Source organism: Nerophis ophidion, linkage group LG28, assembly GCF_033978795.1.
Source record: "Nerophis ophidion isolate RoL-2023_Sa linkage group LG28, RoL_Noph_v1.0, whole genome shotgun sequence".
Taxonomy (NCBI): domain Eukaryota; kingdom Metazoa; phylum Chordata; class Actinopteri; order Syngnathiformes; family Syngnathidae; genus Nerophis; species Nerophis ophidion.
The window spans coordinates 22196015-22223250 of NC_084638.1; the positions used below are offsets into that span (position 1 = coordinate 22196015).

Consider the following 27236-nt stretch of genomic DNA (forward strand, 5'->3'; position numbering starts at 1 on the left):
ATCAGTGTGTTGCAAACTCAGCAGTAAAAAGGTCTGAATGGTTGATTTATTCATTATTTTAATTTCAAATTTATTAGTCTGTGGATAAAGTTCATGTTGATATTTACTTCAGAAGGCTGCAAATCGAAAATAGGCATTACATGTTTTATTTAAATTGTATATAATATGCCATTGATGTTTTTTTGTTTGTTTTTTGAAAGTTGATTTTGCACTATTAAGTTATATAAGCGTTGCTTGTTCCATATTCAGTGTCAAAGCAAATCAGTGTGGAGGTTTAGGATAGGCAAATATAAACTTTGGCCTATTCCTTTTTCGGTCATTCTTTTTCTTTTCTTTTTGTGTGTAAATGTGTATCTGTACTGTCAAACTGGTCACACAAAATGGTTGATGGTTGATTATATGACCGAAATAAACTTATTTCATTCATTCATTCATTCATTGCTTTTTCCATATTCAGTGTTAAAGCAAATCAGTGTAGCAAACAGAGCAATAATTAATGTTTTATTCATGCACTTTCTCTTGCTACTTCAAGGCTTGAATGTTTGATTCAATCATTATTATTTTATTTTCAAATACATTATTAGCCTGTGGAAAACATTTATTTTGATATTTACCTCAGAAGGCTGCACACAGAAAAGAAACATTCCATTTTTATTTACATTTTATTTGATATGCCATTGATAGTTTTTAATTATTATAATTATTATTTGTAACTCAATTTTGCATTTCACTATAAAGTTATATACAGCTTACTTTTTCAATAATCAACATTAGGGCCCCCATTGTAAGGTTAATTTATTTATCCTTGGCCCACAGTTTTGTTCATTTTAAATTTTGGCCTACTCTGTATTTGAGTTTGACACCCTTGCTCTCCCAGTATCACCAACTTGTGCATAGCAGTTCAAGCTATGTTAAATTATACTTTTACTAATTGCTCACCTTTCCAAAAGTACATAGCGGGTGGAAAAGTTAATTAGATCACATTTCATCCCTAAGCTAGAGTTGTTACCAAACAGGGAGCTCACTATTCAAGGTACCATTGTAACTCATGGTTTCAACTTGTATTTATTCTTAGCACTGCATTATGGGTTTGCAACGGCCATTTTTTAGCTTTTTACTTCTCTGCAAACTGGGTATGACTTTTACATGGTACCATGATTTAAAGTAGCCTTGCTCATGTAACATCTGACAGCCCTATCGGTTTAGAAGTATGACTCAAAATTGGTGATCTAAACTAACCTGTTAAACAAAAAAGTTATGCAAATTTACCTGCAAATTTATCTGCAAAATTACTGCTATCGGATTATGTTCCAGAACCATAGCACACCAAAGGGGTTTAGCCTGCATGGTAACTTCTCATAAACAACAATTGAATGTTTATGGAGGTACTATTGTAACTCATGGTTTAGACTTGTATTTATTTGTTGCCATGCATTGTGTGTTTACAGAGGCCATCTTATTGATCAATCTATTAAGAGAGGGTTAAGGTTATGATTCCAGCTGTCCCTCAACCCCTGAGGGTCTGCAACTGTCACATCTGGTAGCCCTTCTAGCAGGATTATTATGACAATATACTATTAATCTCTAACAGCCTATTAAATAACAGTGAATGAATTTACATCTGGGAGAAGCTGTAACAGAACCACAGAACACCAGAGAGGGTTGGCGCACATGCCAACTTCCTGTAACAACCGTATGAATGCTTTATACAAGGTTAAGCTAATCTACAAGTAGCAATTCAAATCTAACTATTCGCAACCAACAAAATATTATGTATCTTTTTACAGGGGTGTTTACAATACACACCATTCAGCCAGAGCCAGAGCCATTACTAATCAGCGTACCATTGTAACTCATGGTTTCAACTTTTATTTTAGTTTTAAATAAAATAATAATAATAATACAATTAAAGTGCAAATGAAAATGCAGCATCACCACTTTGGTCATAATTGTTGCGCTTAAGAAACTACTCTATGACTTTAGCTCCAGACTTCTTCTGGTTGTTTGGTATTGTCATTACTGTCACAAGTGGTGGAAAAGTGTGTCACAACCCAGTATCGCCTATTTGGACCAAAGTTGAAAAAGCGATATTTTTTGCCACCCCTATACAAACCCCGTTTCCATATGAGTTGGGAAATTGTGTTAGATGTAAATATAAACGGAATACAATGATTTGCAAATCCTTTTCAAACCATATTCAATTGAAGGCACTACAAAGATGTACATATTTGATGTTCAAACTCATAAACTTTATTTTTTTTTGCAAATAATAATTTACTTGGAATTTCATGGCTGCAACATGTGCCAAAGTAGTTGGGAAAGGGCATGTTCACCACTGTGTTACATCATCTTTTCTTTTAACAACACTCAATAAATGTTTGGGAACTGAGGAAAACTAATTGTAGAAGCTTTGAAAGTGGAATTCTTTCCCATTCTTGTTTTATGTAGAGCTTCAGTCGTTCAACAGTCATATTTTACGCTTAATATCCGCCACACATTTATGATGGGAAACAGGTTTGGACTGCAGGCGGGTCAGGAAAGTACCCGCACTCTTTTTTTATGAAGCCACGCTTTTGTAACACGTGCTGAATGTGGCTTGGCATTGTCTTGCTGAAATAAACAGGCGCGTCCATGAAAAAGACAGCGCTTAGATGGCAGTATATGTTGTTCCAAAAGCTGTATGTACCTTTCAGCATTAATGGTGCCTTCACAGATGTGTAAGTTACCCATCCCTTGGGCACTAATGCACCCCCATACCATCACAGATCCTGGCTTTTGAACTTTGCGCCGATAACAGTCTGGATGGTTCGCTTCCCCTTTGGTCCGGATGACACGATGTCGAATATTTCCAAAAATAATTTGAAATGTGGACTCGTCAGACCACAGAACACTTTTCCACTTCAGTCCATCTTAAATGATCTCGGGCCTAGAGAAGCAGGCGGCTTTTCTGGATGTTGTTGATAAATGGCGTTCACTTTGCATAGTAGAGCTTTAACTTGCACTTACAGATGTAGCGACAAACTGTATTTAGTGACAGCGGTTTTCTGAAGTGTTCCTGAGCCCATGTGGTGATATCCTTTAGAGATAGATGTCGGTTTTTGTTACAGTGCCGTCTGAGGGATCGAAGGTCACGGTCATTCAATGTTGGTTTCCAGCCATGCCGCTTACGTGGAGTGATTTCTCCAGATTCTCTGAACCTTTTGTTGATATTATGGACCGTAGATGTTGAAATTCCTAAATTTCTTGCAAATGCACTTTGAGAATCGGTTTTCTTAAACTGTTTGACTGTTTGCTCACGCAGTTGTGGACAAAGGGTTGAACCTCGCCCCATCCTTTCTTGTGAAAGACTAAGCATTTTTTGGGAAGCTGTTTTTATACCCAATCATGGCACCCGCCTGTTCCCAATTAGCCTGCACACCTGTGGGATGTTCCCAATAAGTGTTTGATGAGCATTCCTCAACTTTATCAGTATTTATTGCCACCTTTCCCAACTTCTTTGTCATGTGTTGCTGGCATTGATTGATTGATTGATACTTTTATTAGTAGATTGCACAGTTCAGTACATACTCCGTACAATTGACCACTAAATGGTAACACCCGAATAAGTTTTTCAACTTGTTTAAGTCGGGGTCCACGTTAATCAATTCATGGCATCAAATTCTAAAGTTAATGATTATTTGTAAAAAAAATGTTTATCAGTTTGAACACCAAATATGTTGTCTTTGTAGCATATTCAACTGAATATGGGTTGGAAATGATTTGCAAATCCATGTGTTCTGTTTACAGTATATTTACATCTAACACAATTTCCCAACTAATATGGAAATGGGTTTGTAGGATGCCTTTACGGCCCCTAAATTGGCCCGGGCCATCCATCCATCCATCCATTTTCTACCGCTTGTCCCTTTCAGGGTCACAGGGGGGTCGCTGGAGCCTATCTCAGCTGTACCCGGGTGGAAGGGGTACAGCTGAGATACTTCTTACAATTAAAGCGACTTCTTGAACAGGTGCGATAGAAAATGGATGGTTGGACAAAAATGCATGAGAATTTTTTATAATTTGAACGGTTTTTTTAACACTGTGATTACCGGCGGATTACTCAGTCATCAGAAGAGCCGCATCTGGCTCTAGAGCCATAGGTTCCCTACCCCTGCTTTAAAGAGTATGTCTAATATTAACAAAAGCATATTTCTGTGCTCTGTCTCTGATTGGCCCAGCGGCTGACGGTGGGCGGGGCCGACTCCTGAGTTCTGACACCAGCTTTTTTTTCTTATTTTATATGGGCGAGCAGAGAGAAAGGTGGAGACATATTAATCGCACACTGACTGGCGAGACAAGCACTCAATCCACGAGACAGCGACACACATCTGCACCGTGAGTGATTTTAAAAACACGAATTTGGACAATTTTTTGGGTGTTGTCACGCGCATCGTTGACCGTCCTCCCGCCGCACCAACCTATATTGAGTGATGCAATGTCTATTGTGCGGCACTCCGGTACGTCGGTGCGCACATGTGCATTACGATGCATTTATGTCCGGTGGACGACGTGCAACATATCATTGCAGTGCATATCGGTATGGTGGGCGTGTGGGAGCGGAATAGGGCCGGGGGGCCGCAGAGATCCATGGATTCGTGCTTCTTTGTTACAGTGATGCTGCAATCGCGATTTTTGCCCGGGGAAAAAAAAATCACAAACGACCTGTGCTGACATTTAACTGTGAGACATGTCGTCATGCCGGCACGATGTATGAGACGACGGTTTCATCAAGGTGGGCTCGGAGGCCTTCTTATATAAAGCCTAGTTTTCCTACCGAATGCAGCCGGTAAAGAGTTCCGTCATAAGCACGGCTGTTGTTACATCGCGATATCCCTCCAAGCACACAGAGGATTAGTGGATGTGAGCATTGTTCTGCCTGGGCCCAGTTCTGTCCAGTGGTGTCTCCTTTTGGACTAATGTTTGCTTGGGAATGTCAAAATGTGTGGGAGATGACTACTGTTTATGTGTAAAAACAGCATTTTGTGTGCAGGGATGCAACCATTACGCAGTCTGAATGTGTCAGTATAGGCTGAGTAATATCACGGTGTCAAAGTTGTTGCTTACGAAACAGAAATTAATCTACGACATTCTCCATTTTTCTGCCACGCCCCCGCTCCAGGGAACATAATTTTTTTCCACACCCAACCCCCGAAGTGAATGTTTATTTATTGACAATATTCTCCAGACTATATATATAAGCCACACCCACAATATTTCTGAATAATGATTTTCTTCCATATATTAGCCGCACCAACCTATAAACCGCAGTTATCAACGTTGCAAAATTAGTTATTATGCAGAAATATTTTGTACATTTTTATTTATATACCTTAATTGTTTCCAAATAGTGTCTGTAAGACAGCAGTAAAATGGCTGATCAAACAAAACAGAAGTCTTCATCATGCACCCAATCGCTGCGCAAGCTAGCTTTCCAATCTGCTAAACGCACCCAATAACTACACGGTGATGTTTTGGTAAATTTACTGAGGAATTTGTGAAACTGAAACAATATAAAAAGAATGCAGTTGTAAGTTGATTACACTAACACAGACACTAAACATGATAGCATATTAGCTAATGTTAACGACACTAGCTTCATTACATTACGATGGCTCGTACAAATATGCATTAAAGCACCTCTATAGACATCACACATGCGACATTTTAGTAAGTAAGAGTTGTTTTAGTTGTATTGTAAAACATACAAACGTTTGGAGTGATGCATGAGTGATGATATGGACGGCTGAAAGACTTCTACTTTCGTCGGAAAATACTGAATGGAAGGACACAGCAGCACCTGCAGTGAGCAAACTCGTCCAAAAAATGGCACCATAGCACATACATTTACACAATATTTAAGTGTCTTTGTTTTTTTTTATTTATTTTTTTTAAACTTTTTGTATTGTAGCAGTCAGCAAAGAAAAATCCACTAATGACCAGCACCGTCTTATAAGCCGCAGGGTGCAAAGTGTAGGAAAAAAGTAGAGGCTTATAGTCCAGAATTTACGGCAAATGTGTCAAGATACTAGGATAGAAATGCAATTTGGTAGTCAGAATCTCAGACAGGAACATTTGTAAAATATTTTACTAAGCCCAAAACTTTGTGACAGTATTTAAAGTAAGAATTAAGTGCACATTTTCAAAATGTGCACTTAATGTAGTAAGGTAATGTAGTAGACACACTCATGAAAAACTTAACTTAGAGCACCATTTAAATCTGCATTGCCTGTTCTTTAATTTAAACAAACAACCTTGTTTGCCTTTTCAGATGACAATGCTGATCTGTTTTTTTTTGGTACAATGCGACCCCAGCTTATTGTGATTATGTATTCAGGTCCAATGTTCTCCAATATGCACAATAAATTCACATTCAGCCAGTAGATGCAACTTGATGCTCTGTTTAGTACAGTTGGTTTATCTTTATACCCTCATTGTATCCATTAAACCAGTGGTTCTCAACCTTTTTTCAGTGATGTACCCCATGTGAACATTTTTTTAATTCAAGTACCCCCTAATCGGAGCAAAGCATTTTTGGTTGAAAAAAAAGAGATAAAGAAGTAAAATACAGCACTGTCATCAATTTCTGATTTATTAAATTGTATAACAGTGCAAAATATTGCTCATTTGTAGTGGTATTTCTTGAACTATTTGAAAAAAAAAAAAGATATAAAAAAACTAAAAACTAGTTGAAAAATAAACAAGTGATTCAATTATGAATAAAGATTTCTACACATAGAAGTAATCATAAACTTATTTTCACTGTCTTCGAAACCACTATCCATTTCCCTGTGACGTCATACAGGGCTGCCAATACAAACAACATGGCGGTTACCACAGCAAGATATAGCGACATTAGCTTGGATTCAGACTCGGATTTCAGCGGCTTAAGCGATTCAACAGATCACGCATGTATTGAAACAGATGGTCGGAGTATGGAGGCAGATAGCGAAAACGAAATTGAAGAAGAAATTGAAGCTATTGAGCGAATAGCTATTGACGCTATTCGGCCATAGCGTGGGTGTACCTAATGAAGTGGCCCATAGCATGGCTGCCTTATTAGCATCGCCGGTAAAATGTGCAGACCAAACGATCAGGACTTTCGCATCTTGTGACACTGAAGCAACTTAAATCTGTCGATTGGTAAGTGTTTGTTTCGCATTAAATGTGGGTATTTAGTTTCAAATGTACATACAGCTAGCGTAAATAGCATGTTAGCATCGGTTAGCGTAGCATGTTCGCATCGATTAGCTGGCAGTCATGCCGTGACCAAATATGTCTGATTAGCACATATGTCAACAACATCAACAAAACTCACCTTTGTGATTTCGTTGACTTAATCGTTGCAAATGCATCTGCAGGTTATCCATACATCTCCCTGCCATGTCTGTCTTAGCATCGCCGGTCAAATGTGCAGACACTCTGGTACATTCAATGGGGGTCTGACGGCAGATTTCTTGCCAGTGGTGCAACTTGAATCCCTCCCTGTTAGTCTTGTTACACCCTCCGACAACACACCGACGAGGCATGATGTCTCCAAGGTTCCAAAAATTAGTTGAAAAAACGGCAAATAACAGAGCTGAGACCTGGTGTTTGTAATGTGAAAATTAATATGGCGGGTGTGTTACCTCGGTGACGTAATTTTTTGACGTCATCGCTAAAAGACCGATAAACAGAAAGGCGTTCAATTTGCCAAAATTCACCCATTTAGAGTTCGGAAATCGGTTAAAAAAATACATGGTCTTTTTTCTGCAACATCAAGGTATATATTGACGCTTGCAGAGGTTTGGTGATAATGTTCCCCTTTAAAGTGTCCTCTTTGGGGATTGTAATAGAGATCCATGAACTTAATTCTAAACATTTCTTCACAAAAATTATGGAACATGTCCACAAAAAAACTAGCTGTCAACACTGAATATTGCATTGTTGCATTTCTTTTCGCAGTTTATGAACTTACATTCATATTTTGTCAAAGTATTATTCAATAAATATATTTATGAAGGATTTTTTAATTGTTGCTTTTTTAGAATATTTAAAAAAAAATCTCACGTACCCTTTGGTATACTTTCAAGTACCCCCAGGGGTACAGGTACCCCCATTTGAGAAACACTGCATTAAACCATATCCAATTGTATTTACAATCTGCAAATATGTGAAAATACCATCCAAAATGTCACAAAATGCACAAATTCCGTCAGTCCTTTTGAATATACCACGCCAAACACCTTCAGTAATTTCCGCGGATTCTGCACTCAGACCATATTATTAGATCAGTCATACTGGAAATACACAAACTTTGGAAATAGATGTGTTGTTTATCATTCACAATCCTTATGTAAGACAAGAGCACATATGCTTGGCTTTTTTATGCATTCAAAATCCTAAATAAAAAGCTAACAATTGAGTCAACAGATGGAGGGTCCTCTCATTATACTCTCTAAAAACATCCAGAAAGCGCCAACAAGACTCCATTTATGTGTCCTGACCTGAAAATTCACCAAATATGAGTGATATTGTTATTATAAGCGCTGACGCAGACAAACTATTTTAGCAGTGCATTGATCACAGTGTGCTTATGCTAGCTTACGCTACTATTGTTGACACAGTGAGCCGATGGCTGCGTCTGCTTGGTCTCAAACGTGTTGAAAGTGAATTCTAGATTACAATTCATGCATCGCTCACCTGCTAGTAGACAAGTGTGACCATGGACCGACTGGCTGGTCAATTTTCACAACCCCTGGGATGGTGAAAAAAAAACCCAAAAAGAGACTTGTTGTAGGAATTGTTTTTAACCCTTTGTGAGGATTGTGATTCTTCCTATAAACGGGATTATGTGAGCGTCCCATTAGTCGGCATCCCAGCGAGAGTGGAAATATTACTGTAAATGTTTGTTTTGTTATGATTTGTTTTGTTATGATTAGTTTGTATGTTTAGCACCTAACCGTGCTGCCCCTGCTAGTGTCACAATAACGCTCCATCCGTTTAGCACTCGGCTTTTAAAACTTATTGCTCATCCTCTTTGTGTTCAGGCTCAAAAATATAAGGTTCTACATCATAATTTTCCCAAAGTAATCATTGTTGGCTCCCACAAAGTCTGCTTGATTAGCATTGTTGTTGATGGGGAAGGTATCTGTTTTTCTTCCTCTATGTCATGGATCACGTGATTGTCTTCCTCATTAGCTCTCAAAATGGCTCGAGGATCTCCATGAAAATGATACTATTTTGATCATACAGTATCTGTTTACTTGGAAGTAGGGCTGGGCGATATATCGATATACGTGATATACCGCGGGGTTGTCTCTGTGCGATATAGAAAATGACCATATCGTGATATTCGAGTATACGTTCTCACTTAAAACTCTGAGTTTGAGAAACCCTGATTTATGGTGATTACAGAGCTCAGATACTTATGGGGCAACACATGCCAGGAGTAGGTGTTGTAAATTGTCGTCATCAACAGCATCAGTGAGTAGAAGAAATGTTGGAAGGATGGGGATGATGAATGTGTTTAGAAAACTATTTTGTAAAAAAATATATATATATACTGTAACAGGAGATGATGTTTCTGCCTGGGTTGTCTTGGAAATAATAACTTTCATGGTTGCTCATGATTTTTTTTTTTTTCTAAATTAAAAAAGTTACATAACACGAGGAGTTCTGCTGTTGTCGTTTATCTAAAATTGTTGCATTTGCATGATCCAGTGAAACAGCTTAAGAACTACTTTTACAGTTTAAATTGTAATATTTGTTTATTGTATTAATGTATTCCTAACAGTCAATTTTTTTCATTTTGTGGCATTTCTCTTGGCTACACTAATTCCAGTAGGCTACATGTACAGTATGTTGTTGTTTTTTGTCCAATCATATTCCAGCGTCTATGTAATTCCATGTCAATGATAACAAATAAGATTTCAGATTTGTTTCTTAATAACTGCACAATAATGTAAGCGTTACCCGGACTTCAAAAATATTAGTCTTATCAAATTTATTTCCTTGAAGAAAAGTTGACATATGAAAAAAACATCACTAGGGGAATACAACTGTTTACATACCTCACTTTCTTAATTTTAGTTGATACAGGCAAATGTAGTTATATTAGTTTAAGTATGACATCTGTTAACATTCTTGTGACTATCCAATAGCGTTCATCCTAATGACAATAATACTGGCATGCTGTTAAGCTATTTCCTTAGACACCCTCAACAACTTGTACAACCCAATTGTTGGTTTGGCAACATGTTGTGTAAAGATTTTGCAATTTCAAGTACAAGATTGAAAGGCATACTGGGTGATACAGAGTACACTGATGGTTGTGATATAAACAACTTTAACACTTCCTAAAATGCGCCACGCTGTGAAGCCACACAATACAAGATTGACAAACACATTTCGGGAGAACATCCTCATCCTGATTATATTTTACACCCCCGCGCCCCCAACCCCGCCCACCTTACCGCCGTACGGGCGGGAGCTGGCGGGGTTTGCTGCTAGCGGGGTGTTTAAAATAGTCAGGAACTGTCATGAATGTAAAGGATTCTGGGTATTTGTTGTGTTGCGTTTATGTTGTGTTACTGTGAGGATGTTCTCCTGAAATGTGTTTGTCGTTCTTAATTGGTGTGGCTTCATAGCGTGGCGCATATTACTAAGAGTGTTAAAATTGTTTATATCACAACCATTAGTGTACTCTGTGTCACCCAGTATGCCTTGCAGTCGTGAGCATAATGCTGTGGAAGCTACACACAACATGTTGCTAAACTGACAAGTAGATTGTACATGCTGTAGAAGGTGACAATGCTAATGACTCCATAGCATGCCCTAATACTTATTATCTGGGTGAGTGCTTGCAGTCATTCAAGAGAATATCAGTGTCTTATTCACTTTATGGCAGGGGTCTTAAATGGCTCTTTGAATGGCAAATGATGCTGATCCTACATTCATGTATTTCAAATATTTCTGGATGGTTCAATCACCACCCGCCTGAATCTGATTAAAATGTATTTGGTCCTCATGTCAACCGCCCGATCCGCGGTTTGTCCGCGGACTCTGCGCATGAGACCGCAAACCGCGCATCTCTAATATATATATATATATATATATATATATACATACATATATATACATATATATGTATGTATATATATATATATATTTATATATATATATATATATATATATTATGGCTGTGAATCTTTGGGTGTCCCACGATTCGATTCAATATTGATTCTTGGGGTCACAATTCGATAATTTATCGATTTTTTCGATTCGATTCAATTCTCGATTCAAAAACGATATTTTTCCGATTCAAAACGATTCTGTATTCATTCAATAGAGGATTTCAGCGGGATCTACCCCAGTCTGCTGACATGCTAGCAGAGTAGTAGATTTAAAAAAAAAAAAAAGCTTTTATAATTGTAAAGGACAATGTTTTATCAACTGATTGTAATAATGTCATTTTGTTTCAACTATTAAACGAACCAAAAATATGACTTATTTTATCTTTGTGAAAACATTGGACACAGTGTGTTGTCAAGCTTATGAGATGCGATGCAAGTGTAAGCCACTGTGACACTATTGTTCTTTTTTATTATTTTTATAAATGTCTAATGATAATGTCAGTGAGGGATTTTTAATCACTGCTATGCTGAAATTATAATTAATATTGACACTGTTGTTGATAATACTAATTTTTGTTTCATTACTTTTGGTTAGTTCTGTGTCGTGTTTGTCTCCTCTCAATTGCTCTGTTTATTGCAGTTCTGAGTGTTGCTGGGTCAGGTTTGGTTTTGGAATTGGATTGCATTGCTATGGTTTTGCTGTGTAGTGGTTTGTTGGATTGAAAAAATAAAATTAATAAAATGAAAATGAAAATAAATCAATTTTTAAAAAATGAGAATCGATTTTGAATCGTACAATGTAAACGATTCGTTTCGTATTCGAATCGATTTTTTCCCACACCCCTAATATATATATATATATATATATATATATATATATATATATATATGAATATATATATATATGTATATATATATATATGTATAAATATGTATATATATATATATATATGTATAAATATATATATATATATATATATATATATATATATATATATTAGAGATGCGCGTCGTTGTCCACCCAAACCAACATTTTATCAGAAGTCGGCAGCTTTTACCATTCATAGATCTATATTGACCCGCTTCAAAGAGAATGGATAATAATGAGAGCTGCAAATATTTTCACGGCTGTTTGCAGGTGCTTATTCAGATAACAAGATTAAGGGCGTGCTGTGACGCCATTGACTTTGACACCTTCAACAACATGTACAAATTATTAGCCACTCCAGTAACTTGTTGTGTGCAGCTACTGCAGAATCTCATACAAGATTGAAATGCAATACTGGGTGACACAGAGTACACTGATGGTTGTGATATTAACAATTTTAACACTCTTACGAATATGCGCCACGCTGTGAAGCCACACCAAACAAGAATGAGAAACACATTTCGAGAGAACATCCTCACAGTAACACAACATAAAATGTTTGTCATTCTTGTTTGGTGTGGCTTCACAGCTTGGCGCATATTAGTAAGAGTGTTAAAATTGTTTATATCACAACCATCAGTGTACTCTGTGTCACCCAGTATGCCTTGCAGTCGTGTGCGTGTGTCCGCGGAAACCACATATAATATGTTGCTGGACTGGCATGCTGTTTATACATGTTGTAGCAGGCATCAAAAGCAAGGGATTTATAGCATGCCCTACTTCTTGTTAACCGGGTGACCACCATCAGACATTCGTGAGAATTTTTGCGGCTCCTGTTGTTTCTTTGCTTTGTGATGCGGAACAAAATGGCCCTTTGAGTGTTAAAGGATGGCGATCCCCGGGCCATATATATCAAATAATTCCGAATGGTTCACCCGCCTGAAACTATTTAAAATCAAATTTATCGTCATGTCACCTGCCCGACCCGCGTTGAGACTCCAAACCGCGCACCTCTAAAACATATATATATATATATGTATATATATATATATATATATATATATATATATATATATATATATATATATGTATATATATATATATATATATATATATATGGCAGAGTCTCTGCCAGGTGTTCCCAGCAAACAGGCCTGCCAGGTTTGTCCGGCATCCTCCCCCACCATCACAACCAAGTCACCACCAGGTGGTGATCGGTAGAAAGCTCCGCCCCTCTCTTCACCCGAGTGTCCAAAACATGAGACCGCAAATCCGATGACACAACTACAAAGTCGATCATGGAACTATGGCCTAGGGTGTCCTGGTGCCAAGTGCACATATGGACACCCTTATGTTTGAACATGGCATTTGTTATGGATAATCTGTGACGAGCACAAAAGTCCAATAACAAAACACCACTTTGGGTCAGATCCGGGCGTTCATTCTTCCCAATCACGCCTCTCCAGGTTTCACTGTCGTTGCCAACATGAGCATTGAAGTCCCACAGTAGAACGAGGGAATCACCCGGGGTAGCACTTTCCAGTACTCCCTCGAGTGAATTCAAAAAGGGTGGGTACTCTGTGCCGCCGTTTGGCGCGTAAGCGCAAACAATGGTCAGGACCCGTCCCCCCACCCGAAGGCGGGGGAAAGCTACCCCTTCGTCCACTGGGTTGAACTCCAACGTGCAGGCTTTCAGCCGGGGGGAAACAAGAGTTGCCACCCCAGCCCGTCGCCTCTCACTGCTGGCAACGGCAGAGCGGAGAGAGTCCATCCCCTCTCGAGAGAACTGGTTCCAGAGCCCTTGCTGTGCGTCGAAGTGAGTCCGATTATATCCAGCCGGAACTTCTCCACCTCGCGCACTAGTTCAGGCTTTTTCCCCACAGTGAGGTGACGTTCCACGTCCCAAGAGCTAACTTATGTAGCCGAGGATCGGACCGCCAAGTGCCCTGCCTTCGGCTGCCGCCCAACTCACATTGCACCCGACCTCTATGGCCCCTGCTATGGGTGGTGAGCCCATTGGAGGGGGGACCCACGTTGCCTCTTCGCCGGTAACAGGCCCGGCCACCAAGCGCTCGCCATCGTGTCCCACCTCCGGACCGGGCTCCAGAGGGGGGCCCCGGTGACCCGCATCCGGGCGAGCGAAATCTGGGTCCTTCATTCGTCTTCTTCATAGTGGTTTTCGAGCTGCTCTTTGTCTGATCCCTCACCTAGGACCTGTTTGTCTTGGGAGACCCTTCCAGGGGGCGTAAAGCCCCCGGACAACATAGCTCCTAGGATCATTGGGACACGCAAACTCCTCCACCACGATAAATTAGCAGCTCAGAGAGCTGCCACCCTGTATATATGTATTTGTGTGTAGAAATGTGTGTATGTATATGTGTATATGTATAAATATGTATATGTATATACATTGAGAATTTATTTTAATAATAATAACGTATAATATAATAACAATATTCAACATAATAATTGAAAATATAATAATTATAGATATATAAATAATTGATTTATAATTTAATTGTGAGGTGCGCAAAGACTTAAACCTCTAATAAGTTATTATTTGTTAAACAAATGTTCATGACAAAACACTTGCTGGAAACATGATGAGGCTTGGATAATCAGAGATGTAGAGACGCATGATGTTGAGATCATGGTGGATCATTTCTACCGGGGGGGGGATTGCTGAGATTACGTTTAATCCTTGCAGATAGACAGCCAAGCGGACAGGAAGTCAGGCCTGGGAGGTCTTAGAGTCCGAAGCGGCCCACAATTTATGTCCCTCTTCCATCGAGCCAGACAAAGTCGGGTATCGAAGCAGGAAAACGAATTTGGAGGACATATTTGGAGTGTGAGGGGCGGGACTTGGAGGGTTGATTGATAGGAGTCATACACGGAAAACTAATTCTTCAGTCATGTCTTTTTTGTCTACGAAATAACATAATCAGCAGCTTAAAATATGTAACTATTACTCGTTTCTTTTTTTTCAGTTCAGTCTTTGTTGAATTTAGTCTTCTGTTCTGCACTAAAAGATTTTATTAATGTAAGTATTTTACTTATTATGCACCAGCTGTTTGATTGTAATGAGCATCTGAGTTGTAGTTTTCATTAACACATTTGCAGGTGTTGAAACCGCCATGTTAAATCGCTAATGCTATTCAGTAGCATGTCAATAGCAAAGCCAATGTATTATAGCATCGAGCTAGCGCATTTAAAAAAAGTGGAGCCATACTTTATTCACGTTGGAGCGTTTTGTAGTCACTTTCTTCGCTGCATTACCGAGAGGTAGTTTGGCTGGTTCTGCCCTCAGTGCTGCTGGAGTGATCGCCAAGTGCCAAAGTGTGGCTGAGTCTTTAACGCCCAACCCAGGTATTGTAAGATGGTACCTCGGCCTTGGCCAATAACACATTTTGCTCGAAGACATACAAATTATTGCCGATAAAACATTATATTGCCATTATTTTTTTGCGACCAAATGCACATAATAATAATGAAAGTATACCAACTCACCAAATGCAATTAAGTTGTATTTCTTGTATATTTTAACATTGTAATTGAAATGTCATTTTTTGTATACCAAGTTAAATTAAACAAAATATACTGACTGTAAGCACAAATTTGCTCTTAATAAAATTCACAACCGAAAACAATAAAGTAGGTGGGGACCTTCAAATATACATAATCAAAACAATCAATAAAATGGCTCCATAAAGTTATTGTGACCAAAATGATCACAGTTATCATTATTGTCGTGGTATTGCTGAATGTGTTTAAAAGGTACACACACTAAAATATTTTAAGCAAGTTGTATTTTTTTAATAACTTTAAATAAATACACACAATAAACTTACTTGACAAAAAATATTATTATTAAATGTGTTTATCTTTTTCTATTTTAAATTGAAAAGGGTGATTAGTTGTTTCACTTCCTGTTTTTCTGAGGTCACTTCCTGGTTTAATTTGGCGAGTTTATCGATAACTTAATGCAAAAACAGCACATCCTTTATTTTTAATGCAAATACTGTGAGTTAGTTGTTAAGAATGCAGTGAACAATGTTTCGTAATGGGGGAAACACCTTAATGTCTGTTATTTACATGTTAGCATTTAAGCTAGCTAGCAAGCTAGCGCCAGTCCGTCCATATCAAAGTGGAGTTATGAAATACGGTGTTCCGACTTTTTATATTTAATACGGTAAAAGTACCCATTAAAAGTTTGACAGCGGTAATAATAACCACCGTTTATTTGTAGTACAAACACCCTTAGCCGCAGAAACCGATGCAAAAGAGTGACCGCTCTTGAATGCACACGGCGCTGGATAACTTACCAACTTAATTTTCATTCCTCGTCGGTGTATTGACTTACCGAATATTGGGTCAGGCCTATTAGTACCTTTTGGATTTTATGGGTATCGGTGTCCAGTAGGACCGGCGATTTTGAAAGAACCAGATCCGGTACCCATTCCTAGTTTTGATTTATATTGGTGTTGAAAAAAGATGTGATTGCTAATGCCGACCACAAACGCAGATCCGCTCTGGCTAATATTGTATTTATTTCAAGTCCCCTGGCTAACAAGCTAGAAGCTAAATATGTGTCTCCATACATATTGTGGAGCCACCCCCCAACTTAATCATAAGTGAATGAGAGGAGCATAGTTTGATTGCTAGTAAGAAAAGTAGAGGCATTAAACAGACCCACTACTGTGAATCACAGGACTTGAAGTCACTACTTTTTTCCTGCGCTTTGAACCGTGCGTCTTAGAAAATGATGCGGCTAATTTATGTATTTTTCTCCCCTGAAGGCCATAATGCAAATATTTTGTAAAAAAAACAAACAAACAAGCAGAGAAACTAAATAGGTGTTTGTGCTATGACGGCATATTCTGTGGTTGCCAGTGTTCTGTTCTACATGGTCGTGTGCTGGGGGGGCAGTACATCTAAGAAGGACAGCTCCAGACTTGAGAAACTGATCAGGCGGGCCGGTCTACAATCGGAATGAAACTGGACACACTGGTGACGGTGGCAGAGAAGAGGACTGTTGACAAACTAGTGAGCATCCTGGATGATGCCAGTCACCCTCTGCATAGCGTTATCAGTAGCCAGAGGAGCCTGTTCAGTTCTAGACTGCTTCATCCCAAGTGCCGGAATAATAGACTCAAAAACTCCTTTGTCCCACACGCCATTAGACTGTACAACTCCTCTCTGGGGAGGGGGGCGGGGGGTACAAGGATGACAGGGGATGCAAAACAATAACAGTGCAATACGTTTTCATAACATGGTCACTACTGCCTACTTTGTCTTGTTATATTCTTATTTTACTGTTATATTTTTATTCCCATTGTTGCTTTTTAGTTTTTATTCTTATTGTAATATTTCTCTATCTTGTTTCCATTTAAACCCCCATTATGTACTTTTTACTTTTATTTAAATTGATCTCAACTCTGTACACTGCTGCTGGAATTTTAATTTTCCTGAAGGAACTCTCCTGAAGGAATCAAAAAAGTACTATCTATCTATCTATTTTGGTTGAGTCCGCTCACTGCAGGTGGAAGTAGAAGTGCCTTTCCGTTTTCGATTCGTCCATAGCGTTTCTTTTTTTTTTTTTGGCCTTTCCAGCTTCTCAGGCAAATCATATAGTTGATGTAGATGCCCATATCGGCTGTTCAGATTTACTTTACAAAAGAGAAGCGTAGGATACTTCTCTTGTTGCCTTATTTAAATTTGACTTTATTAAATGTATTTATATTATCATTTGGTGCAGCCGGGCCGGAGCAGGAGGGGATAGAAAGAGAAAAAAAGGAAGACAGAGGGTGAAATTGTGGGGATAAGAGGGGGATTAGACAGAGAGACAAAAACAACAACAGCAAATACAACAATAACAAGAACAATAGAAGAACACCAGCACATACAATATCACAAATATGATCGTAAAATTGATAGCAAATAAGCAGTTAGTGAAATAAATAATATAGTAATGACAATGAGCATTTTTACACTAAAACTGGAGCAATACAAATACCAATAGAAAAAGCGCTATTGATCATGAACAAAACCAATAGTTTACCTCTATTATCAACAATACAGTTGTTCAAATGCAACGATACGTATACATAATGATAGCTAGAAAGACAATAAAAAAAAATATATATAAATGAAAAAAAAAATAAGAAAGAATAGCGAAAGATGAAAGGGAAGAGAGAGAGAACCTATATTAATCTTGTAGATTGTTATAGTAACAATGGGTTAAGCTCTGTCAATATGCCTTGTGTTATCCAGTTTACTCTATGTCAACAACGTTGATATATGTTTGATGAAACATGATTATGTGCATGAGTGTATGTATATGTACTTGTATATGAACAGAATGTGTATATGAATGTTTGTACAGTAAATGTATATGTACAGTATATGTATGTTTGTTTGTACAGTGAATGTATATGTACAGTATGTGTATGTTTATACCGTGAATGTGCGCGTGGATGAACGGACTTGGAGTATGTAGGTATGTAATGTATGTGTGTATGTATGTGGGAGCGTAGGTACCAATGTATGGACGTTTGTATGTATGAATAACGGTGTGTGTGTGTGTGTGTGTGTCTATGGTGTTTCTACTCGTATGCATTCTTAATTCATCACTCCAAGCAACGTTTGTACGTTTTACAATATGACTAAAACAATTCTTACTTACTAAACCGTCCCGTGTGTGATGTCTGTAGGAGTGTTTTGATACATATTTGTACATGCTATGGTAATCAGTGTTGGGTTATTTACTGAAAACCAGTAACTAGTTACAGTTAATAGTTACTTTATTTCAAAAGTAACTCAGTTTCTAACTCAGATACTTACACCAAAAATCTAATGTGTTACTGTGAAAAGTAACTATTTAGTTACTTCTTTTTTTCCTTCTTATTTTTTTTTTAAGGCTCCCATTAATGCCCTTTTAGCCTTCATTTCAGTACTGTTATTGCACTGGGGAATAATACAATCTGTTGATCAACTTGACATGCATTTGCATCACTGAACTCTGCTAAGCAATGTGGTCTACGTACAACACACAAAGACAAAGATATGTTTCAAAAGGGCCAATTTATTTCAGTTTGTTTCAAATTGACAAAACTATTTTAAATAGCTGTAACATAACATACATAAGTAAAAAACAGCACAATAACAATATAGCTGTAAACCTGGCTTCAACCAAGGAAGGCACACATGACATACACAAAGCCTAACCAGGCATTTTTTCTCTCTCAAGGAATTCGGAAATAAAATCACGTCTTTAGGAGATCAACACTGTACTTAAGCCCAGAACACTCTATGCATTTCTCCAGTTTTAGTTTAGAGATAAGGACAGATTGGCCTGGGCCACTAGAATCCCTCTTTATGTTTGTGAACTTTATAGTCTATACATGTTTAGAATGAAAGATTATGTTACGGCTACTCCTGCATTTCAAATAGTTCCAAAAAATTAAAATTAAGATAGCTGAGTAGTCATGAGGAGGAGGTCTATGACTTACTAAATTTCTTAACAAGCACTCGCGGAAATATTTCTAGTTTCCAAATGATTATAATTTATTTTCACAAACAAAAATATTCCCCGTGGTTGACTTCAAAATCATCAAATTAACTTGTTTAGCGGTAAATTAACTGTCTCACTCCTCACTCCTTCAACATGATAGACACACAAAAGGAGCACTCGGCTGTCCTCTCTCCTTAATTATAGGAGGAGGAAGCTCTCACCAGGAGGATTACTGTGAGCAGCTGAAAACAATCAGAGTCAACCATCCATCCATCCATTTTCTACCGCTTATTCCCTTTTGGGGTCGCGGGGGGCGCTGGCGCCTATCTCAGCTACAATCGGGCGGAAGGCAGGGTACACCCTGGACAAGTCGCCACCTCATCGCAGGGCCAACACAGATAGACAGACAACATTCACACTCACATTCACACACTAGGGCCAATTTAGTGTTGCCAATCAACCTATCCCCAGGTGCATGTCTTTGGAAGTGGGAGGAAGCCGGAGTACCCGGAGGGAACCCACGCATTCACGGGGAGAACATGCAAACGCCACACAGAAAGATCCCGAGCCTGGATTTGAACCCAGGACTGCAGGAACGTCGTATTGTGAGGCAGACGCACTAACCCCTCTGCCACCGTGAAGCCCAGAGTCAACCATAATTCATTTAAAATACTCAAAAATTAATCAACATCCTCATTGGTATTATTTGATTGACCATTGTCCAAAAAATAATATATAAATAATATAGATAGGCTCCAACAGAGTATATAAGAGAATTGACAGAGTGTGTGTATCTTCAGTGCTGAATAATGAGCAGAGGCAGAGTTTGGAGTGTCTTCTTTAGCTTGCTTTCCATGTTTATGTACTCACTGTCCACTGTGTCCAGCTGCTTGAAATCGGGTGACTCCGCTGTAGAAATAGCCTGCATGTCCTGGCTAGCAGTCCCTCTGTTAAAATCCAGCCCGAGGTAAAGGTGAAGTGTGTCTCTCTTTACTAGCTTGGTCGAAGCATGTTGTTTTTGTAGCTGTTTTAGCAGATTTGAATTGCTCTTTTGGGCAGTAGATAGGATTTTTGATCCAAGACACAATTTACATTTAACTAAAATGTTCTTTTTGCTCGACAAAAGAAAACTATTGAGAATATCTCCATGTTAAGAAACTCTGCTTCTGGCTCCGCAATGATGTCCTGTCAGACAAGAACAATCAGCCAAACCGACTCAATAACGACATTGTGACGTTTCGGGGAATTTACTGAGCAATTTTTGAAACTGAAACAATACAAAAAGAATTAAGTTTTAAGGTAATAACGCTAACACAGGCACTTGTAAACGTCTTAGCATGTTAGCTAATGCTATTGACGCTTCATTGCATTACGATAGCACGTACAACTATGCATAAAAACACTCCTGCAGCCGTCACACATGGGACGGTTTAGTGAGTTCAGAATGGTTTCAGTTATATTGTAAAACTTACAATCGTTGCTTGGAGTGATGAATGAAGAACCCATATGAGTAGAGACGCTATGTGCAGCTCGAAGACGGAACAGCACTTCTTCTTTTGATTGAAAGCTCCAAAAAGAAGAGTGCTGCAGCACCTGCAATGAGGAGACTTGTCTAAAAGATGGCGCCATTGCACAAACAATAACACACCTATTCAGTGTCTTTGCAAAAAAAAATGGTAAATTAGTCGCACCGTTTTGTTAGACGCAGGGTTCAAAGAGTAGAAAAAAAGTAGTGACTTATAGTCCGGAATTTAAGGTAGTTTGGATGCCTCATGCCTGAAAAAATAGAGCCAGGACGCAGTGGAGGGATTATGTCTTCTGACAGCTGCCTTGGTCTTTCTCAGGTCGAAATGGAAGATGTTGTAGCCCAGGACGGGGAAGTCTGGACTACTATTATTGTGACTGTTGCCCCCGTGGGACCCAGATATGCGGATGCAAATGTCCATGGTTTTCAAGTCATTCCAATGAAAAGCTGGCTTCAGCGTGATGCCGTCTCACCAAGGCGGTCTGCGTTTTTTGTGACAATTTACTTCCTCTAAGTCCGTCAATGTCGTCCATTTCTTCTTCTCATCTGGACTTCAGTTTTAAGGTCCTTGGCACGGTGTAGGCTGAAGACCCTTTGCTCCAAACCTGTGTATGTACCTGTCAGCATTAATGGTGCATTCACAGATGAGTAAGTTACCCATGCCTTGAGCACTAATACACCCACTACCATCACAGATGCTGTCTTTTGAACTTTGCACCTATAAAAATCCGGATGGTTCTTTTCCTCTGTGTTCCGGAGGACACAACGTCCACAGTTGCGAAAAACAATTTGAAATATGGACTCGTCAGACCACAGAACACGTTTACCCTTTGCATCAGTCCATCATAAATGAGCTCAGGCCGAGCGAAGCCGGTGGCGTTTCTGGGTGTTGTTGATAAATGTCTTTCACTTTGCATAGGAGAGTTTTAACAGGCACTTACAGATGTATCGACAGACTATACTTTCATGTGGTGATATCCTTTACACACTGCAGTCGCCTTTTGATGCAGTATCGTCTGAGGGATCGAAGGTCACAGGCATTTCATGGAAGCTGCTTTTATACCCATTCATGGCACCCACCTGTTCCCAATTAGCCTGTTGACCTGTGGGATGTTCCAAATAAGATGTTCCAAAAAAGACTTTTTCAGTCTTTTTTGCCACTTCTGCCAGCTTTTTTTAAAACATATTGCAGGCATCAAATTCCAAATGAGCTAATAATTGCAAAAAATACCGAAGTTTTCCAGTTCGAACATTAAGTATCTTGTCTTTGCAGTCTATTCGATTGAATATAGGTTGAAAAGGAATTGCAAAACATTTACACGATTTACACAATGTGTCAACTTTACTGGTTTTGGGTTTTATATTAATATTTGCTATCAAATATTATGAATAAGAAGGGACTTATAAAAGTGATGACCAATACATTTACATACAATTATGCAGTACTAAAATAAACAGACTATTAATAAATAATGTTATATGTTTCTGAAATAAACTGTTTAAGTATAAGTGCCAAAAATATAATTTTCATTAAAGTGCAAATAAAAACTTAGCGTTAAACCTTAGTCCTCATTTTTGCGCTTAAGAAACTTCTCCAAGACTTGAGCTCCAGACTTCTTCTGTTTGTTTGATATTGTCATATTGTCATTACTGCCACAAGTGGTGGAAAAGTGTATTACAAATGAGCACCACTGAGGCCCATACAACTGAGAAACAGATATTTTGCGGCCCCATGGCTATGAAACACAATCATAGAAGATCTCGTTGTATACTGAAATATTGTTTATTTTTTACAGAACATTGATTAGTGATTGATTAGTTGCAATTAGGTAGTTATGCTACCGATTTTGATATCGATCATCCATGAGTGAGATCGGCTGATATCGATCGAATGTAATAACAGTAAAAAAAATGATATTTGCTGCGATGAGGGTGTGCCTCGCCTTCCACCCGAATGCAGCTGAGATAGGCACCAGCACCCCCCGCAATCCCAAAAGGGACAAACGGTAGAAAGTGGACGGATGGAATTTTCTATTTGTTTATTTTGAGTAGGGCTGGGTATTGTTGACATTTCAACCGATACGGTACCAGAAATTGGTGTCGGTACAAGTACTCAATTTTTGTGAATACATTTATATTGTTTTTGGTCAAAAAATAGCTGTGGTCTTACACAAATAATAAATTAACCCACACATCGCAACGGTAATGTCAGGGGTATCACCGTTTCCAAAGTTATGATACTCCCGTATACTAAAGTAATGTCCGATCATTACCTTATAAAATTCGAGGTTCAGACTCCTGTTCGGCAAGCTAATAATAATAATAACTGCTATAGCATCCCAAACATTAATACTGCCACAACGACAACTCTTGCTGACCTACTGCCATCGGTAATGGCACCATTCCCAAAGTATCTGGGCTCTATTGATAACCTCACTAACAACTTTAACGACGCCCTGCGCGAAACCATTGATAACATAGCACCGCTGAAGTTAAAAAAGGCTTCAAAAAGGCGTACCCTATGGTTTACAGAAGAAACTAGAGCTCAGAAATGATTATGTAGAAAGCTGGAAGGCAAATGGCGCACGACTAAACTTGAGGTGCACCATCAAGCATGGAGTGATGGTTTAATAACTTATAAACACTTGCTTACCTTAGCTAAAGCTAAATATTACTCAAATCTCATCCACCTTAATAAAAACAGTCCTAAATTTTTGTTTAGTACGGTAGCATGGCTAACCCAACAAGGGACTTCTTCCAGTAGCTCCACCCACTCAGCTGATGACTTTATGAATTTCTTTAATAAGAAAATTGAAGTCATTAGAAAGGAGATTAAAGACAATGCATCCCAGCTACAACTTGGTTCTATTAACACAAATACGACTGTATATACGGCGGATACTGCCCTACAAAATAGTTTCTCTCGTTTTGATTAAATAACATTAGAAGAATTTTTACAACGTGTAAATTGAATAAAACAAACAACATGTTTACTTGACCCACTTCCTGGGAAACTTATCAAGGAGCTCTTTGTATTATTAGGTCCATCATTGCTAAATATTATAAACTTATCACTTTCCTCTGGCACTGTTCCCCTAGCATTAAAAAAAAGCGGGTATTCATCCTCTCCTTAAAAGACCTAACCTCAATCCTCACCTCATGGTAAACGACCGACCGGTGTCTCACCTCCCCTTTATTTAAAAAATCCTCGAAAAAATTGTTGCAGAGCTGCTAAATGAACACTTTGCGTCTAACAATTTATGTGAAACCTTTCAATCCGGTTTCAGGGCAAATCACTCTACGGAGACAGCCCTCGCAAAAATGACTAATGATCTATTGCTAACGATGGATTCTGATGCGTCATCTATGTTGCTGTTCCTCGATCTTAGCGCTCCTTTCGATGCCGTCGATCATAGTATTTTATTAGAGCGCATCAAAACACGAATTGTTATGTCAGACTTAGCCCTGTCTTGGTTTAACTCTTATCTTACTGACAGGATGCAGTGCGTCTCCCATGACAATGTGACCTCGGAATATGTTAAGGTAACGTGTGGAGTTCCCCAGGGTTCGGTCCCTGTAGTATATACATGCGGCCGCTAGGTGACATCATACGCAAATACGGTGTTGGCTTTCACTGTTATGCTGATGACACCCAACTCTACATGCCCCTAAAGCTGACCAACACGCAAGATTGTAGTCAGCTGTAGGCGTAACTTTTTGCAACTCAACGCCAAAAAAACGGAAATGCTGATTATCGGTCCTGCTAGACACCGACCTCTATTTAATAATACAACTTCCACCCGATTGTAGCTGAGATAGGCGCCAGCGCCCCCCGCGACCCCAAAAAGGGAATAAGCGGTAGAAAATGGATGGATGGAACTTTAACATTTGACAAACAATTAAACAAGGCGACTCTGTAAAGAATCTGGGTATTATCTTCGACCCAACTCTCTCGTTTGAGTCACAAATTAAGAATGTTACTAAAACGGCCTTCTTTCATCTCCGTAATATCGCTAAAATTTGCTCCATTTTGTCCACTAAAGGCGCCGAGATCATGCGTTTGTTACGTCTCGTCTTGATTACTGTAACGTATTATTTTCGGGTCTCCCCATGTCTAGCATTAAACGATTACAGTTGGTACAAAATGCGGCTGCTAGACTTTTGAGAAGAACAAGAAAGTTTGATCATATTACGCCTATACTGGCTCACCTGCTCTGGCTTCCTGTGCACTTTAGATTTTACTACTTACGTATAAAATACTACAAGGTCTAGCTCCAGCCTATCTTGCCGATTGTATTGTACCATATGTCCAGGCAAGAAATCTGCGTTCAAAGGACTCCGGCTTATTAGTGATTCCCAGAGCCCGAAAAAATTCTGCGGGCTATAGAGCATTTTCCGTTCGGGCTCCAGTACTCTGGAATGCCCTCCCGGTAACAGTTTGAGATGCTACCTCAGTAGAAGCATTTAAGTCTCACCTTAAAACTAATTTGTATACTCTAGCCTTTAAATAGACCCCATTTTTAGACCAGTTGATCTGCCGTTTCTTTTCTTTTTCTCCTCTGTTCCACTCTCCCTTGTGGAGGGGGTCCGGTCTGGTGGCCATGGATGAAGTACTGGCTGTCCAGAGTCGGGACCCAGGATGAACCGCTCGCCTGTGTATCAGCTGGGGACATCTCTGCGTTGCTGATCCGCCTCCGCTTGGGATGGTTTCCTATTGGCTCCACTATGGACGGGACTCTCGCTACTGTGTTGGATCCACTTTGGACTGGGCTCTCACGGTTGTGTTGGATCCACTATGGATTGAACTTTTACAGTATCATGTTAGACCCGCTCGACATCCATTGCTTTCGGTCCCCTGGGGGGTGGGGGAGGTGCCCGCATATGCGGTCCTCTCCAAGGTTTTTCATAGTCATCATTGTCACTGTCACCGACGTCCCACTGGGGTGAGTTTTCCTTGCCCTTATGTGGGCTCTACCGAGGATGTCGTTGTGGCTTGTGCAGCCCTTTGAGTGATTTAGGGCTATATGAATAAACATTGATTGATTGAAAATCTCATTTTTAATAAGGAGCTGAGAAATGATACCTGCTGTCCAGAAAATAGTTCGATACTGATTGGTGGCGTTCGATAGGTGTATGAATTAACTGCATACAAAATCCATCTAAAAGTTTTCAATGGAACAACTTAATATGATTTTTTTCTCCTGCCAAGCTACCTAGCTGTGTGTGTGTGTGTGTGTGTGTGTGTGTGTGTGTGTGTGTGTGTGTGTGTGTGTGTGTGTGTGTGTGTGTGTGTGTGTGTGTGTGTGTGTGTGTGTGTGTGTGTGTGTGTGTGTGTGTGTGTGTGTGTGTACGGATGAATGCATCCAATGTTGTGAAAGATGACATGATTACGTAGCCCGGAGTCGCTTGGGTTCAGAGAGGGAGAGGTGGCGGATGCTGGAAGCAAAGGATTGTGGGTACAGGGATAGTTTTTAATCCCTCAGAGCTCAGCAGCTGTCTCATCTCTCTCTCGCTCTCTCTTACAAAAGCATTTTGTTGGCCACCAGTTACATCATAACATGTATTAAGAACCTTGATGTCACTAAATATTTTGTATCTTGATAATTTAATAATTTAATATAACGTTATCACGTTTTTTGATATAATTTCAAATACATTACTGTGATAAAGTTGTATTGCCTTGTTGGTATTATTATTGGTATTAGCGATAGAAACTGCTATGTTTCTTGTGACTAACATTTAATTGGGCTATGATTTTTTACATTTTTTTCATTGTAACTTTTTGTGCTTTAATTAATTTTAATGCAGGTTGTTTATTAAGAATATAATCATTTTAATAATGATAATATGATAAACATTTATCTATTATGTGTTAATTAAACGAAATGTAAATATTTAGTCAGAAAGTGCCCCGTATTCCTTTAAGACTGCGTTTACTTAATTGCCAAGTAAACATATTGGCATTCACACTACACTGTCAATATATTCATTATTAAGCCCTTGCTACTCGTTTCCAGCATGTGCAGATGGTTAACAGTATGAAGAAAAAGAAGCTCCAGTTTTTGTTGATGTTCCTTCTTTTGAATGATTTTCCTTCCCTATTTTTATTTCTTGACACTTTTTATTTCATTTAGGGCTGTAAATATAACCATAAAATAAACATTACAAAAGTACAACATCCAT

At 38.9% G+C, this 27236-nt stretch overlaps 1 protein-coding gene across 1 annotated transcript in view; it reads left to right on the forward strand.

Moving 5' to 3' along the window:
• Window positions 1-4240: 4240 nt before the first annotated feature.
• The window catches only part of LOC133544887 (uncharacterized), a 69290-nt gene continuing 46294 nt past the window's right edge, over window positions 4241-27236 (forward strand). The window contains exon 1 of the mRNA XM_061890116.1: window positions 4241-4374. The gene's annotated coding sequence lies outside the window, so the exon portion shown is untranslated. The remainder of the gene's footprint in view (window positions 4375-27236) is intronic.